This window comes from Delphinus delphis, chromosome 6 (genome assembly GCF_949987515.2).
Source record: "Delphinus delphis chromosome 6, mDelDel1.2, whole genome shotgun sequence".
Taxonomy (NCBI): domain Eukaryota; kingdom Metazoa; phylum Chordata; class Mammalia; order Artiodactyla; family Delphinidae; genus Delphinus; species Delphinus delphis.
Genome location: NC_082688.1, coordinates 27,942,479 through 27,960,130, shown reverse-complemented (window position 1 = coordinate 27,960,130; position 17,652 = coordinate 27,942,479). Strand labels below are relative to the sequence as shown.

The 17,652-nt window shown below is 42.8% G+C and overlaps 1 protein-coding gene across 3 annotated transcripts in view; it reads right to left on the bottom strand.

The window, feature by feature from the left end:
* The window catches only part of ABCA1 (ATP binding cassette subfamily A member 1), a 135,922-nt gene extending 128,913 nt beyond the window's left edge, over window positions 1–7,009 (bottom strand). For 2 of the 3 annotated variants that reach the window (XM_060014400.1, XM_060014403.1), the window contains exon 1: window positions 6,735–7,002. The gene's annotated coding sequence lies outside the window, so the exon portion shown is untranslated. Of the gene's footprint in view, window positions 1–6,734 lie in introns of all 3 variants that reach the window. The other variant, XM_060014401.1, reaches the window with a different exon arrangement.
* Between the last annotated feature and the right edge of the window lie 10,643 nt (window positions 7,010–17,652).

The following is a 17,652-nucleotide window of genomic DNA, read 5'->3' as shown; positions in this document are numbered from 1 at the left end:
TGAATGGCTCTTTAAAAGTCATGTACTCAGCCTCTTTCATCTCATCAACCAAGAAACTATATCTCAGAAAAGTAAAATGACTTGCCCAGGGTCACATGACTCATTAGTCTGTTTCTCAAATTACATGTGGAATATAATTACGTCAAATTGTATGTAATTATATGTAAAATTTGGAGTGTACATGCCTGTGTATATTTTTTCTTTGGAGAGAATCACAGCTTTCATCATATTCTCTATGTAGTCAAAAATCCTCTCCCAATAATTGATAGCCACTGATTAGTTTTTTTTTTTTTTTTTTTTTTTTGCGGTAGGCGGGCCTTTCACTGTTGTGGCCTCTCCCGTTGCGGAGCACAGGCTCCGGACACACAGGCTCAGCGGCCATGGCTCACGGGCCCAGCCGCTCCGCGGCATGTGGGATCTTCCCGGACCGGGGCACGAACCCGTGTCCCCTGCATCGGCAGGCGGACTCTCAACCACTGCGCCACCAGGGAAGCCCCTGATTAGTTTTTTATATACAAAATTCTTCCTAGGAAGTGTCCCGGACTAAACACCAGTTATCATAAAACATCTTGACTTCAAGACTAGCCAAATAAAATGTTCTGACTTCCAAATGCTTCTTGGAAGTTGGATTTGGCATAGAAAATGTTGCAGTTCTAAACAAATACACACACACACAAAAAAAAAGAATAAAAGAAAAGATCCTATACATAAAAGGTTATTTTGGGTTTTTTTAAAAACTAAATGCTATTTTTAAGTAATTAAATTCTAAACTACTTAGTGAATTATCTCATTCTTATTTTTAAAAAATAAATTAATGTGCAAATAGAAGTAGTTTAATGTGAAATGTCACAGACTACAGCACTTTCTCAAATCACAGCTGCCTCAAGAAGAAAAATGAAGCTGAATGGAGTCAGAATTGTTTGTTCTACAAGTAAACTGGCCTAGGTACATACTAATATTTCTCAGTCTGCCATAAACCTAAACTTAACTAGAATTTTTCCTCATATAATTCTATTTCTAGACTACATGAATTTAAAACATTTTATAAAATGTTTTTTGTTTTTTCAGAAAAAGAATCTTTATTTCCAAATGAGCAACTAAACACACAATGGACTCAAATGGCATGTTCCTAAAATTTTCAAACCAAATCCATTTACAAGGCACAGCTTGTCTTGGAATATTTCTGATTTCCTAAGTAAGCACCTTGGTATTACATAAAGGCACTATTTCATACCTACTATGATCTACTAAAAAAACAAGCACTTTCTCATCAACACACTTTTTTCTACTTTGGATCAATACCACTTCAGAGTTTTTTTAGATTTTACCAAGCATTCTAAGCCTTTTTCAATATTTTCCATCGATAAAAAAGAGGTGTTTTTTACTTCTTTAGTAATTAATACTGTTAAATCTGATAAAATCTTTTTAGTTTTAGATAACTTCACATAAAATGTCCCACATTTTGAAACATAAAGTATTTCAGCCTTTTCAAGTTGTCCACGTTTTAACTCTTCAAAAGGAATATTTATTAACCAGCTGTTGGTAGGATGGTTGAAGGAGCATAGAACCTTCATACCATTTGGTCGTCCTTTCTTCATTTCTTTATCAATAGGGCTCACCTTTTGAGAGACCTTAGGCATTTGCAATACTGTTTTCTGTAGTTTCGAACATGCTGTCCATTTAGATAGTTGATTAATGACACATTTTTCATCACAAATTATATTTACTTCCAATTTCCGTTCATGCTTTTTCAAAAACTCACAAGAAACTGTTTTATTACTTACTCTTGAAGCAAAATAATCCACAGTTTTGCTGTCCCATGTTTCATCAGGCTCATTCCACTTTACTCCACTAAGGAAAGAATGAACTCCTAGCTTTTCTGTGATTATCCCAACATTTTAATTCATCTTTAGAATACAGAAAACCAACATTAGTTCCCCATTCTCTTTGACTTGTTTAAGTCAGCATTTATTGAATCCCCTTCCATATCAAGGAGGGTGAATTAAGGACTAGGAGAATGAATCAAAGCCCTCCTGGAGAAGCATACACTCAAGAAGAAGACAAACAAATGTGAACTATAACAACAACAACGAAAACAAAAACACAATTAAACCCATGACATGAATAGTGCTGTGATCCAATCCTACGGGAGCAAAAAAGAAGGGGATAATTAATTTTAACTGTGTTGGCAGGAAGGTGTGAATTCAGGAGAGCTTATGAGAAGGATGGCATTTAAATCAGGTCTTAGAGTAGATTTTCAAAATGGAAAAAGACAGGATTTCAAATTTTCCTTTGTTTTAGGAACCAAGTCTGATGCTCCTCAGAGTAAATGATCTTTGCTTTAATACAGCCTATCGTCTCAACAGAATGCAGAACAACCAAAGGCTCTACCTGAAAGCAATTTTACATGTGAGATTTCCTTCCTCTGGCTTCAGATATTTCCAAAATGTGCATCTTTAACAACACCTATGCTGGTTACCTACCCAGGGAACTATTTGCGGTCGGAAATATCCAAACGAAAAGTGAGACTCATTTTTTGCCTTTTGCTAGTATTTCATTTGTCAAAACTTCGATATTTTAATGAAGTCCTTACCCTGCTATTAGTAAATTCATGGAAACCAGACTGCCTGGGATGCAGCCTCAGCTCCACTACTAACTTACAAACTCCATGATCAGGCTACTTACCCTGTCTATACTTCAGTTTCCCCATCTGTAAAATGAAGATAATAACAGAACCCACCTCATGTGGTTCTCATAAGAATGAACTAAATTATTACGTGTGAAACGCTTGAAACAACACCCAGCATAAGGTAAATCAACAATAATGTAACTTTTTATCAAGAAGAAATCTTTCCTAAGAGCTTATTTCTAAGGTGCTATACCAATTTAATAAGAAAAAGAGTTTCCTATCCTATTTCACTTTTATTAAGCTGACTTTGAAACTGTATGTACTTTCAGAGAAAGATGCCTTAAGAAAAGGCTAAATTCGATTCCTAGACTGTAATGGCAGTAACAGAAAAACGGTTTATTTCAGAAGGTCCAAGACATAATTAGGGGTAAAACAAGCAGAAGTCATATTGTACAATAAACAATTTTAAAAATTCACCAAAATTAAGACTGACAGCTAACTAATAGTTCTCTTCCCTTTTTCTCTCCTTTTATTTATTTATTTATTTGGCTGTGCCAGGTCTTAGTTGCAGCATGTGGGATCTTTAATTGTGGCATATGGGATCTAGTTCCCTGACAGGGGATCAAACCCGGGCCGCCTGCATTGGGAGCTCGGAGTTTTAGCCAGTGGGCCACAGGGAAATCCCTTCCCTTTTTCTTTTGTTCCTTATCCTTTTATAGCCAAATCCTCTGTCTATCCATTTTCTATGCATCACACAGGAAAAGATTTCGAGATCATCGTAGACCTACTCACAAATACTTGACTAAAATGAGAGTAAATTTTTCATTTTAAACCAAGAAAAGAATTAGAGTTGAGCAAATTTTATTGTCTATCCTTTCCGTGGTGTTGCAATCCCTACACAACCAAGGTCCCAACAAGCTGAAAAGAACTTGGCTGGCCCACTCATAGCAACAAGGGAAATACAACACAGGCTGCAGATTCTGATAAAGACTAGAGCAGATGAATATACCGGAACTCAGTGAGCATCCTCACAAAGTGCTCTGCCCATGGCAACTGAAATTGTACCACCTCACTGCTTAGTGTGGGAGTCAAAGAAATCTGGGGCTCACTGGCTGGGTTCAAAACTTAGCTCTGCCACTTGCAAGCTGTGTGGCTGGGGACATGTTAGTTACCCTCTCTGTTTCTCAGTCTGCAAAATAGGGATAAGTGGATTTGTTGTAAAAATTAAAATAGTATTTGAAAAACATTTGTATCAGTACTTGGCACCTGGTGCTATTTAACAGTGTCTATTAAATAAATATTGCAATAACTTTGGCACTTATGATTATTTCCACATGCAAATATGAAGAAGGTTTCAGTTTCAGTGTAGCCCCTCTCCCAGAATAGTTAAATTAAAACAAATTTTCAGCAAGATCTTTAAAATTTGATACTGAGGTAATTGACCGTAAGGAGCATTATACTTTCATTATTCCTTTAACATCCAGATAGTAAATAAAAATGTATTTGGATTCGAGAGTATTTTAGAAATGTAAAAATCACACATCTATTGGTGTTTTCTAGATTCTAAAAAAAGTTCATAATTAAGGAGTCTAAGATAATGTCCATTTATCTTAGGAGCTAAAAATTAAAATAGCAAAGATATTTACAATCACTCTGAATACAGCATAAGCAACTTGGTTTATGGGAAGGAAGATCCCCTAAAAAAATTTTTGATGGAAAAATATTCCAACTTCTCTCCATATAAGGTAAATACTACAGAAGATAATAAAAAGCTGTGTTGCTGAGTTTCATTCGGTTTCATTCATTTTTAATAACGTAAGCATTAAGGTTTCCTAGAGCAGAGGTTGAAAACAACCAATCCTTAATCACCCTTTTCCAATCCTAAGCTACTGTCTTACACTGTCTCACATGAACTGTAAATATGCCCTAAGTCAAAAGGTGTCCAGGGTCCCTTACAGGCCTCTATTTAGATGTAAACTGAGGGTTGAGATTTCAAATGCTCATCTGGAGGGGAAACACATATCACAGACACATATCCCTTCACAATCAGATATGTCATTCTGAACACTAGGCTGGTCCCTGCAAGGCGGCTAATGAATTACTCTGAGTACAGTAGAAATTCTTACCCCTTAAATAAACTGTGGTCATCGAAGCCTGGTCACTCTGATTCTACTGCTTTTTCTCGAGTAAATACTAATGTGTTCTGTGTATCCAGTGTTTTCCCAAAACTCTATCATAAATTAATGCATAAAGCATTAAAGCTCCTATAAAAGGAGCACTTGGGGAACAAGCTGACAATGAAAACTTTGTACTTGAAAATTATTACACCATCAGAAGAGGTTCTACTCCGGAAACTTCTCCATGCTTTCACACTTTCTTGCATTTGGGAGAAATGCCTCAAGAGAACGATATGAACAAAAGAAAGCCTCCGTTAATTTGTGGTAGGTATGAGGAAGATGGGCTGAAATATTAATAAAAGGGGAAATGAGAAACTAAGTACTTTTTTAGTTGGGATTTAAATTTTGTCTGAAAAGCAGATCAAAACTTGGGTTTGGGTCCCAAACTATTGTTAAAAGAACCAGTAAAACTCTGCTTTTGAACTTGCAAAATTTTGTGAGGTGTTCTTTGTGGGGAGGTGGGGACCGGGCCTTAGAAAGTGACTTGCTGATTTTCATCACCAAAGAATTTTTTTAAATATCAAATTTGTCCTCTATTATATTAATGTATATACTACTCGCTCAGTTTGTTGTGTCACTGAAAAGTGTTGGTTTTAAAAGCTGATGGTATCGCTTTTGTAGTGCTGCATTTCTTTCTCTCTCCCTTTTTCTTTCTGTCTCCTTATTTTCTTTCATCTTGTTTATTCCCTTCTTTTTGATAAGTGTTGAAAAAGAGGCACCTACACACAACCCTGGCACTGGCCCACGCCCCAAGAACCTTCCATTTAGCAACGCTCTGGGAGTTGGGAACCATTGTAACAAAACAGAACCAGACCCGCTTTCTTTCGCCTGTTCCCCAGGTTTCCTCCCAGTATGCAAACACCCGTCTTCACTGCATCTCGGTCAAGAACCCTCGAGCGACAACGCCTCGTACAGCCCGGTCTCACTCCGGCCAAGGAGCCGATTCCCAGGCCACCCGGCCAGGAGGCGCTGTGGATCAGTTCCCCCGTGGCCACCCGTAGCCGGCGCCCAGCCATCCCTCCCCCCACCGCGGAGCGCAGCCCGCCAGCGGAGCTGCGAGCTCTGCACCGCCCGCCGGGGTTACTCTCGGTCATTCTGCTACACCATCTCGCCCCAGCTTCCCCATCCGTGCCCGGCCTGAGGCTGCCCCAAGAGACAAGCAGCAAAGGGCAGGAAGATGGGGGACAGGGGAATGGGCACCTCAGCTCCAGGTTTCCTCAGGCCCTCCTTCTAAGTCTAACGTTTTTTAAAGAAACAGAACTCTCGTCGCCCCAGCTGCGTCAGGAAACCAGCTCCGGGGAGCGTACGGAGAGCGTAGAAAGGACCCAAACAAAGCCCCCGAGGCCTCAAATGAGCACTAGCGCTATGGACCCGGTTTGGTGCACCTCCTAGTCGCGTTCTTGGAGAAAAAGAACGCGCCGCTCCAGTCCGGGGGCGCAGGGGACCGATCCTCAGACCAGAGTCCAACTAGCAAGAACGGAGTGGAGACTGAGGACTAGCATTTGTCCGGGTGGGCGCCGGCCGACCCGCAGCCAGAGAGGATTCCAGCCGGCTCAGGCGCTTCCAAACAAAGAGAAGAGCTCAGTGCCAGACCTGCCACTCTCCCCACTCCGGCTGCAGCGCCCCCAGCACCACCAGGAGCCCCCGATTCCACTGCGCCCCAGGTACTGCGCTCGGGTCTCCGCGCCCAAAGATGCTCCCCGGGCTCCACCGCCGGGCGAACCCTGAGCACAGCGGCGCCGCGTCTTTAGGTCGCCAGAGCTCGTCCTAGGACGTCCCCCCCCTTTACGCCCCCCCTATTTGCGCTGCAGGAGGTGGGGACGTGGGGGGGTTCGGACTAAAGTCCCCGAAACACAGCGCTTCTCAAAGTCTCCTCGGCCCTGAAACAAAACAATAACCCCAGCCCAAGTTTCTGGAGAGCCTCTTACCTGTTTTCCACTTTTTGTTTCCGGCTCTTTCCCCCACCCCTTGAAAAACCCTTCTGGGAAAGAAGTGGGGGAAAGGGAGCAAAGCGCCGCGAGAAATGGGCTGTGGCGGCGCTGGTCACGCGGCGCCCCCTGTTCTGCCCACCTGCGCCCGCGGAGAGAGGTGTCGGCGCCGCTCCTCCGGCCCCTGCCGCACTCACTCTTCCTCAGAATTACCGGGGTTTTGCCGCGACTAGTTCCTTTTATAGATTCCGCTGCGCTGAGCGCAGGGGTTACTATCGGTCAAAGCCTGTTCTCTCCCTCCTTCCCCGCCCCCTTTCCCGGCCTCTGTTTATGTAGTTCAGTCACTCAGCAGAAAGCACGTGGAGCCGCGCCCCGCCCCTTAAACGGGCGACGTCCTGCAGCGCGCGGGGTTGCGGGCGGAGGGTGCTGGTGGGGGTCCGCGCCCCTCGCCCCTGCCGGGACGGCCAGCACAGGACCAGCGGCAAACGCAGGGCTTGGGGCTGCGCCTAACAGAGACTCTTATCCAGGTTCAGGGCAGCGAACAGCACAAGTGGACATCGCTTCCTCTAAACTCTTGCTTTCAGCAATTTTTGTTTCCTTTGTTCATTTACTCAGTCAGAGGGACTTAGGGGGGCGGAGGGAGGAGGAGGAAGGGGAAGAGACCGCGAGGCTGCAACCCCTCGGGATGCCAACCCTTTAGTCTTTTTTTCCTTTCAAGTGCACAGGGTGTGGGAGAGGGTGGATAATCCTCTGGACTTGGCTGGTGTTGTTTTCCACGACAAACCCTGACTTTGGAATTCAAGAGGCGACTTACTGCCTTTGGGGTTCCCAGCCTGGGCCTCCCAGATCCCCGGGAGGACCCCTGAAAAGCGTCTTGCTCCTTCTCTTAGCAAACTGGGTGGAGGAGAAAGGCCACAAAAAACCGAGCAATGTGGACCAGCCCCCTTTTTATTTTCATCATATTGGTCAGCGTCCCAGTGATAGATACACATGGCTTGTATTTAGGTTTCTACAGATTCGCAAAGTGCAGCTAGAGAATCGCAGTCTTGTAAAATTACATAACCATTCCAGTTCTCCACCTTCTTCCTCTGGCTTTGGCTTTGACAATCAGGAGCAAGACGGCCCATAACATTTGAGGAACAGAAGCAAGAGTACAAATGGAGGCCCACATACTTCAAGTCCAAATATTTAACTCATAAATCAAGCCAACCAACTGTAAAACAAGTTTCTCCTACCTGACAAAGATACCTTTGGAGCAAACTGGAAGGGAGGATTCACATTCAGACTCCTCACCCTTTGACTTAAGTTTTGTCAAGAAAGTAGTGGAGTGGGAGAGCTGGCCCCCAGCCAACTTCTCTTCCCACCCCCAGCTCCATCATATTCCAGAAGAACCTCCAGGTGTGCACGTGGGCCCCTAGCTGCACAAGCCCCTCCATGCTACAGTCCAGGCTATGATTTGAACCCAGGTCCACATGTCAGTGGTTCTGTCAACACTCAGGACGGATCCAGGGAGGGGGCCCATGCAAGCCCTGGAAGTGCACTTAGGGGCCTTTCTGCAAGGAATTCTGGGGTCCCGGCAACTCATAACTGTGGTGGCCTAGCCCCTAGGTCCTGTGGACTCTTCACGCTTAGGAAGGGATGAGGCTTGAGGCGGGCCACAGCCAAGCCTTCTGCAGCCCAGGGCCCACGAGAGGAGTCCCTCTTGCCTGGGTCAAAGGACAACCCTGGTCAAGAGAATGGGTTCTGGGGTCAAATTTGACTGAACCACATGATCCACAACTTTCTGCCTCCATTTCTTTGTCCATAAAACAGAATATATATGCTCTCCCTGCCTCACAGGGGTTTTCTGAAAGCGCATTTTGTTCATTTGAGCTCCTGGGAAGAATGGCACTGTAAACAAAGAGGGTGTTGGTAGCTGACTATTGATGTCATTTTCTGGTACCAGAAAATGGCCTATAAAGATTGTCCCATGCCAAAATTTTAAAACTCCAGGTCTAGCCAAGAGCTCAAAGTAATCGTTCTGACCGTCTGGATATAAAGGAAAGCTCCTGGAGGAGGTGTTACCATTCCAAGTGTGACTTATGGAAGTGCTTATGTCTATCTGACTCTCCACTCCCTGCCCACCCACCCCACCATCCACCTATCACAGTGCTTGAAATCCCACCACCAAAAGCATTCTTTCTGGAACTGAAGGCTATAGTTCTCAAGAGCACCCCCTACTAAAGTAATCCCTCAGATTGTTCTCTTGGGGAATGGGTGACAGTAAGTTCTGTACAAATGAGACAAAGATAGACTGTTGGAGAAAGGAGATGAGGCCAAGAAGGAGATGAAAGCCCCAGAGAGGACAGCCATTGATTCTGAATACACAGGTCTATGGCCCCAACGCCAAATGTGATCATTTTTAACTAAGAACAACCTATGGTATCAAGAATCTGCTCACCTCTGCAATGAATACATGAACACACCATAATGTTTGAAATATGCTTATTAGTCGTGTTGATTTCTACCAGTAAAAGAGCCCAAATCCCCAAAAAGTCTAAGTGATTTGACCAAGGGACACAAGGACCTAAGTCTGCTGACACCAAGCCCACAACTTTGCAAGTACGACAGGCTCACATGACAAAAATACTGAATTCCAAAAGTTAGAGGTTAAGAGAATGTGTCCCTTGAGAAAGTGTAAAAGCATGAATTCTCTCCCTTGAATGTCACAGGTCGATTTGTTCCAGAGTATGCTTCAGCGAGCTTTCCTCCAAGTCCTTCAATTCCTGCTAACACCAACACCAACACCAACACTCTAGGTCCCCACCCTAGCTGACCCTTTCCAAACAAGTGGAATGGCCTTCTTTGTTGCTGTGGCTCTGGAGAAGCTGATTCTGTCAATGTAGCCTGGGTGTCTTGAAGTTCTATTCTGAGATGACCCTGGAATCTTTTAACTACAGAATTCAGGCAGCTGTGGCCTTGGAGACCCTGCTAGAGGTCATGAAGCTACAGATTTTCATTCTGTTGAGACTTTTAAATTAGGGATTACCTAAAAGGTTTTGCTTGGAAATTGCTTTGATATATAATATCTGTTAACTTGTCTACATAAATGTACATGCACACATTATTTAAATATAAATGATTTTCACCACACATGTGTATAGCATACTGTTTGATTCCTGGAAACTCTGAAAAAAAATAGAGTATTACAGGAAGTCAGTGAAGAATAAAACAAAATATTCTAAAAATAACTTCTCAAGCGGAATTTGTTACAATTAAGACCTAATAGCTGGACTTTTTGAGAATTCCTGGAGAATGACAGGTACCTCGAAATTAAAGAAAAAAAATAGGTAATCCTTCTTTCATGTAAAGTGGAATAAAAGGACCTACAGTTCATATTTGAGTCAGTTTAATTCCAATTCATGGTTAGAAACAAATTCTCAAGCTATAGATATTCAAACAAACAAACAAAACATACAAGGAATCACCATTATTTGTGGAGTAAACCATGTATTGCATAGGCTTTCAGTACCTACAAATTCAATATAATTGGACCAATGCAATCCCCTTCTTTATTAATGTGACTCCTATTGACATGTAGCAACATTCAAAAATATTACTGCTTCTGGACTTGAGTAGGATGTTTGTTCTGCTTCTCATTGGGATCAGCAAGTTAGTCTGGATTATAGACAGACATATTCCCCTGAATTACTAGTTGATCAATGAGCTATAATTCTTTTTAAAAGCCAGCCATCCAACCTGCCTCCCTTCAAGCTCTCCTGCCTTTAACAGCCAAACTGCTGAAAAGATTTCATCTGTTATCCCTCCCTTTTATTTGTTCTCCAGCCCATTTCAGGCAAACTCTGGCCCCCACCACTCTCCAGATTCATTAATGACCTCCTTAAAAAGAGAGAGAGAGGGGTATATGTGCTTTCTTTCTTATCATTATAAAATATTTTCATGTAGAAAAACAGAAAAATACCTCAAGTGCAGAAAGACTGCTGAATGGGTAACGCTGATGACCTCCTTTAAGTCCCTGGGCTACCTGATCTCTGATATTTGACACTACCCACCACACCTTCCTTCCTGAAACAAGTTCATCTCTTTTATTTCCTGAATCTGGTTCTCTTCTGACCCTCCTGCCTCCTTAACGACTCTTTTCCTGACTCCTCTGTCCTTGTATAATGTCTCCTAATACTGGTTTTCTCTTTTTACTTTTACATGATCCACTCCCCTTGGCTTCACGTAAACCCTGTGTTGCCAGTTGTCATCTCCTTGCTGGGCTCTGGGATGGTACGCCCCCCATACATGGTGGGGCATCCAGTGGGACCAGTGGTGTGCTCGCTGCAGCTCAGAACTGCTGACTGTGTATGTATATCTCTTCCTGATTCTGCACTAAGTGACTTCCACAGGGTGAGCTTAAAATCAGCCCATGGTTTGGAATATTAACACCATTGAAATCTGATACAGTCAGGGCTTTCTTTTCTTCCTTTTATTTTATTTTCTTTCTTTCTTTCTTTCTTTCTTTCTTCCTTTCTTCCTTCCTTCCTTTCTGTCTTCCTTCCTTCCTTTCTTTCTTCCTTTCTTTTCTTTCTCTCTTTCTCTTTCTTCTCTCTTCTTTCTCTCTCTCTTTCTTTCTCTTCTTTTGGAAAGCCAATTTTAACATTTACCACCACAACACTGAATAGGACATTCTGCAACTGAACCCCATACTTATTTTTTTTATCTTCCCTTTAAATCTCTGCCCTCCATATGCATCTTATGATTTAATTTCATTTAATGACATCCTCATCCACACATTGTGGGAAATCAGAGTCATACTTGTTTGACTTTTCATCTCTCTGACCTCATCTTTCTCTTCTCATCCTAAAAAGCACCCAAGTCAGGCCAATTGACTCTCCTAAATATCTCTTAAATCTGTCCCTTACTCTCCATCCCCACTTGTCTAAATCCAAGCCAAAGGACTGGGAAACCTCCAAATTGCTATTCCTGTCTTTAGTTTCTTCCTCTTCCTATTTCTTTCCTACCACAATGGAGTGATTTTTGCTTGAAGGGAAAAAAGCTAAGCAAGCCAACACAAAAACAAAAAGCATCTAATCATATCTTTCTCCCCTTCAAAACTTCCTATGGTTCTCCATTGCTTCCAAAGAAACAATCCCTCAAAGTCCGTTAAGAAAACCTACAAAGATCTTTGCAAACATGACACAAAAGGCCTTTGAAGCCTCCTCCATCCCCCCATCCCTATCTACCCACTCCCCCTTCCACAAACTTTCTGCGTCTCTGCTCATGTAGTTTCCCTACTTGGAAATCCTTCTCATCTCCACCCCTGTCCTCCTGTGTAAGATTATTGAAGGAGAGGGATGGGATTAAATGACTAACTCTGCTGTGCTATTATTCAAGAAGCAGGAGGGACAGAGAAGAGAGAGGATTAGAGTTCATTAGATAAAAAGAAATGGGGTAGAGGGTAGATGAGAGAGAGAGAGAGAGAAATATTATAGGCAGATATTTTTTAAGTACTCAAATTAATAGGCAAATACCCTTAATTAATAGGGCAGACAGTACCCTTACGTTTGAAAAGAAAATAATTGGACTCGGGATTAAAAGAAATCAAGCATTTATTATAACAGAAGTGATGTATCTGCATTTTTCTCTCCTTACTCAGAGTGCTTTTTTGACACTTGTTAAGAATCCATATTCCTGGCTGTGATTTCTGGGATGAGGGACTGTTATTTCTTAGCCAGGAGCTTTCCTTCTTTCTGACATATTAATAAGAGGATAAGTCATTAAAAAACAAAGAAAGCCTAGGAAATGTTCCAGATTTCCCTTTTCTTTGGGGCCGCTAGAGAGGCAAGCCTTTCTTTTTCCTCTTCAGCATTTTGGAGATGATTCCTTCTGTAGTGCATGGTCTTCCCTTTGTTGTTGTCCCCTTGGTGTTCTGGTGTTGGTTTGACTCGTCCCTGCACCAGTGCCCTTCATAGCTTCTAGAACGAATGTTTGTGCCCCCTCAAAGACAACACTGTCTAGCTGTTGGGCTGTGACCAGGCCATGGAAGCAGGCCTTCATTTCCCTTCTTCATTGCCATGCTTCCAGTGACTAATGCTGTCCAGTGAAATCTGAGCAATTTCTTAGCTTGGTTACTTGTCCTGGAAAACCTACCCGTGAAGAAACATCCACGGTATGTAAATTAGTGGGGATGGGCTCCATTCCCAGAGGCCTGGGGCTTCCCACAGGTCAGTTTAGCTGACCCTAAAGCTGGTTCCTCTGGATTGGCTCCGTTACCCAACAAAGCTCAGCAGGAAGTCCCCACATCTGGCTGCTTACTGCTGGGGATGGGAGGCCCTCAACACACTACTAGAATGAGAAAAGACAGCTCAATGGAGGGCCCAGTCCTGACATATAAGGAAATAAACTGAGAGGTTAAGGAAAACGGAGAGTGATGTAAAAGTGAAGATCATAAAAACTGAGGGTGGGGCTTCCCTGGTGGCGCAGTGGTTGAGAGTCCGCCTGCCGATGCAGGGGACACGGGTTCGTGCCCCGGTCCGGGAGGATCCCGCGTGCCGCGGAGCGGCTGGGCCCGTGAGCCATGGCCGCTGGGCCTGCGCGTCCGGAGCTTGTGCTCCGCAACGGGAGAGGCCACAACAGTGAGAGGCCCGCATACCGCAAAAAAAAAAAAAAAAAAAAAAAACTGAGGGCGTTAGTGGCGTGTGAATGGCCCCAACATTCTGACAGGCAACGTAGCAACATGTGTTAAGAGCTATTGACCCACTAATTTTACTTGGAGGAATTTACCCTAAGGAAATATCCAAAAATATGGTCAAAGGCTTATATTCAAAATGTTTGTACTATGTTATCTCCAGGAGTGAACATTTTTAAAATAGTAAATCATCTAATGGTTAATGGTTATTAATCATCTAAGATTCTAAAATAAATTCTGGTAGACTCATATGATTGAATTCTATGTGTAGTCATCAAAAATAAAAATAATGTTGTCAAAGGTAGTGATATGGGAAACAACTCATGATAAATGTTAACTGAAAAAAGCAAAGCTATAGCTATGTGTATATATGATTTATATTCCGTAAAAATAGTTAGCAGTGTATTTGTAGTCTTTTTCATTGGCTATATGTGTATAGAAAAGAATGGAAAGAATGCCACCTAAAAGTTAACAGCTATTTTCTGTGGATGGTGGGATTAGGATTAATTTTTTCATACATGTCTGTATTTTACAAAATTTCTAGGATAAGCATATGGTACTTTTTACCTAAGAAAAATGGCATTAAGAAGAGAGTTTGTAGATTAGTAGTGAGAGGGGATAGTTCACAACTGCAGAAAGGCAAACCATAAATCACCACATGGAAACAGTAAAACCTGACATATTTTAGAAGAATGCATACACAGTAACAAAGAACAGAAGAGAATATGGAGAGATGAAATTGTTAAGACAGCTAGAACTTTTTGGTGAGTAGGTTTATAAATTTTTTTAAAAAGTGAGAGGATTTAAAACCAATCCTAGGAGGCCATTGCTAAGTGAAAACTCCTTATTTGTACAACATGTCTGTGTGTCCTTGGGCATGTTACTTCACCCCTCTGTGCCTCAGTTTACTCATCTATCAAATGGAAGTAATAGTAGAAACTACCTCATAGGGTATCTATGGGTATTAAATGAGCTAGTACATGTGAAGTGCTCGTACTGTGCCTGGCATGTGGTAAGTGCTCAATAAAAGACAGCTGTTGGGGCTTCCCTGGTGGCGCAGTGGTTGAGAGTCCGCCTGCCGATGCAGGGGACACGGGTTTGTGCCCCGGTCTGGGAAGATCCCACATGCCGCGGAGCGGCTGGGCCCGTGAGCCATGGCTGCTGGGCCTGCGCGTCCGGAGCCTGTGCTCCACAACGGGAGAGGCCACAGCAGTGACAGGCCCGCGTACCGTAAAAAAAAAAAAAAAAAAGAAGACAGCTGTTGTTGGGAATGCCCTGGCGGTCCAGTGGTTAGGACTCCGTGCTTCCACTGCAGGGGGCACGGGTCCAATCCCGCATGCCCCGAGGCGTGGCCAAAATAAATTAATAAATAAAAGACTGCTGTTGTTATCATTAACGCCATTTATTATGTTACTATACTATTATTCCAAACAACAATATAACCTTTCCTCAATGTCCAATAATAACTTAATAAATATGACTTTTTTCAAAAATTCCAATCTGTGGATTTTTAAATTGATATTTTCAATTAGATTAACCAGTATAAACTACTTTGCCAGCCTAGAGTTCAAATACGGTCATATCTCTTTTTCATCTTTTATTTAATTACTCAAATCCCCACTTGCCTACCTATTAGCAGGAAATCCAATATCTCTTTCTTGAGATTTCCTTCCTCCCCTCCCTCCCCCTGAACTGCCTAAAAGCCCTGGGGGCTTCCACAGAGATCTAGAGAAGCCAGTCAGCCTCTAATTTTCAGCAGCCAATTGCCCTGTCACTAGCACACAGCAGTACCACTGAAGTACCACTGATTGGTGCCTCAAAGTCCCACATACCCTTGTTCACTGCTGGGATTGTGTCCATGCTGGTCCTGACCCCGGAACAGCCTCCATCAGCACCCTGCTTTTGGACTCCCAAAATTTATGCACTTCAGTTTTTTGTTTTTGTTTTTTTGCGGTACGCGGGCCTCTCACTGTTGTGGCCTCTCCCATTGCGGAGCACAGGCTCGGGACACGCAGGCTCAGCGGCCATGGCTCACGGGCCCAGCCGCTCCGCAGCATGTGGGATCCTCCCAGACCGGGGCACGAACCCGTGTCCCCTGCATCGGCAGGCGGACTCTCAACCATTGCGCCACCAGGGAAGCCCCTGCAGTTTAGTTTTTAATCAGAAGTTGCACACTGGCGGCCCATAGCCACATCCAGCTCTCTGACACGTGGTTTGGGCTAAAGTGTGTTGGTATTTCATTGGAAATAGTTGATGAGATTGGAAATGTCACAATAAAAATCTTTATTTCTTGCTTCTATTGGAAGGGTGGAAGCTCTGACCACCCGAGGCCCATTCCCACAGAGCAACAATTGGCCGATGCTGGAAAGAGGCTCTCTCTAGGTGGAACATGCTGTCTCTACCCTGGCCAAGTCCCCACTAATCCGTTTTTCTTAAACAGCCTGATTTACTCTTCTGTTCCACTTGCTCAGCCTGTAAAGGCTTCTGAGTTTGTGGGCCCTTGGCCTGGAAGTTTTTGGAGGAGTGTGGGGGAGTGGACACACTAGTCCATTATACATCCTGAGAATGTGTTGGGAGAAGTGGCTGAGAGTGTGAGTGTAGTAGGCAATGAATTACCTAAATCTTGCGAAATCGAACCTAGATGAGGGTTCTTATTTGCTATTTTTGCATCAATAATAAGAGTCATATTGTTCCTCCAAGATCAAAACCCTGGGTTTCTACTTCTGCTAGTTTGAATTTGATTTTTTTAAGGCACATCTTTGTGATTGTAACTGAATGCAACTTGATTCACAAAGCAACAAAAGGCATTACCACCTCTAACAAAAGCAAGACCACTTCCTCAAAAATCTCACCCTTTACTAGTATCAAAGGCCTAGTAAAATCAGCAGGGAAGAGTCAAAGAGGTCAGAAGCAACACTCCCTTCTGGTAACTAAAACTGAGACCAAAGAACACATCCAAACCCATAAGAGCCCAAAGTTTGATCCAAGCCACTTTGTTTATTGAATTAAACCCTAGAGATAAACAAAGGAAGCAAGATGAAAAACAGTCAGCATTCCACTGGGGGTGGTCAATAAGGCAAAGTTGGAGAAGAGGTGGATCAGGAAAACATGTGGGCAGCTGGGGAGACAAAAGCATTCTCAAATGAATCCTCAGAGTGTGGGAGATGGTTTTGAATGACTTGGGATTCAGTGAGATAATGACAATGATTTCTTCTGCAGACAATGTGTTTGCCACCTTATATTTCTATGAAATGACCAGTGTGTCATATAAAATATGATACAATGAAAACTAAATTTGCAGTTTCACACTCTTCATTTTCTTAAAACCATACAAAGGCAAACAGAAATTTGAGACTCTGAGACTTCAAGGAAACTGTAGAGTCATAGTAATTTGATTCTAAAAACAGATGCTTGACAAGAAGTTATATTTAAATCAACCATCAATCAGGACATAATTTCTAAATTTAGTAATAGATAACCTTTCCATTTTATCCTCCCAATCACCATATGCATAGGATCATACTTTATACTAAACAAGGTGCATTATTTGATTTTTAACCATATAAATACCTTGAAGTTATGTTCCTTGAGTCCAAGAATTACATTTTAAATATCAAAGACAAATCCCCCAAAATGAGGAAGTGTGTTAGTAGCCCACACATATTGGCGGGTGAAAAGTTCAACAGTGGAAATAATATTGCTGGTGTCTGCAGTCCTAGCAATAAACAGCTAAATGCTCTCTTTTATAGTAGATTTGGGCAGGATATTTTTGTAGAGTACATAATGTTTGAATACATCTGTTTTGACTTGGGAAATTTTTATCATGGTCTAAAAACCTTCAAACTTTACATGGGTTTTTGTAAAAATCAAAATAAATGTTAAAAATGCATAGGTAATACATGCTCCTAGTCAAACGTTCAGACTATAACAAAAGTATAAAGGTAAAAAGACTATGAAAAAGGTACAAAGAGGAAAGTGAGAATCACTATAAGCCCACTACCCAGAGATGACTTCTGTCAATGTGTCTGGTGCACATTCTTCCAGATTTTTTTTCAGTGAATAAATTTGGACATATACTTCTCATTTTAAAAAACAAGTTCAGGGCTTCCCTGGTGGTACAGTGGTTGGGAGTCCGCCTGCCGATGCAGGGGACGCGGGTTCGTGCCCCGGTCCGGGAAGATCCCGCATGCCGCGGAGCGGCTGGACCCGTGAGCCATGGCCACTGGGCCTGCGCGTCCAGAGCCT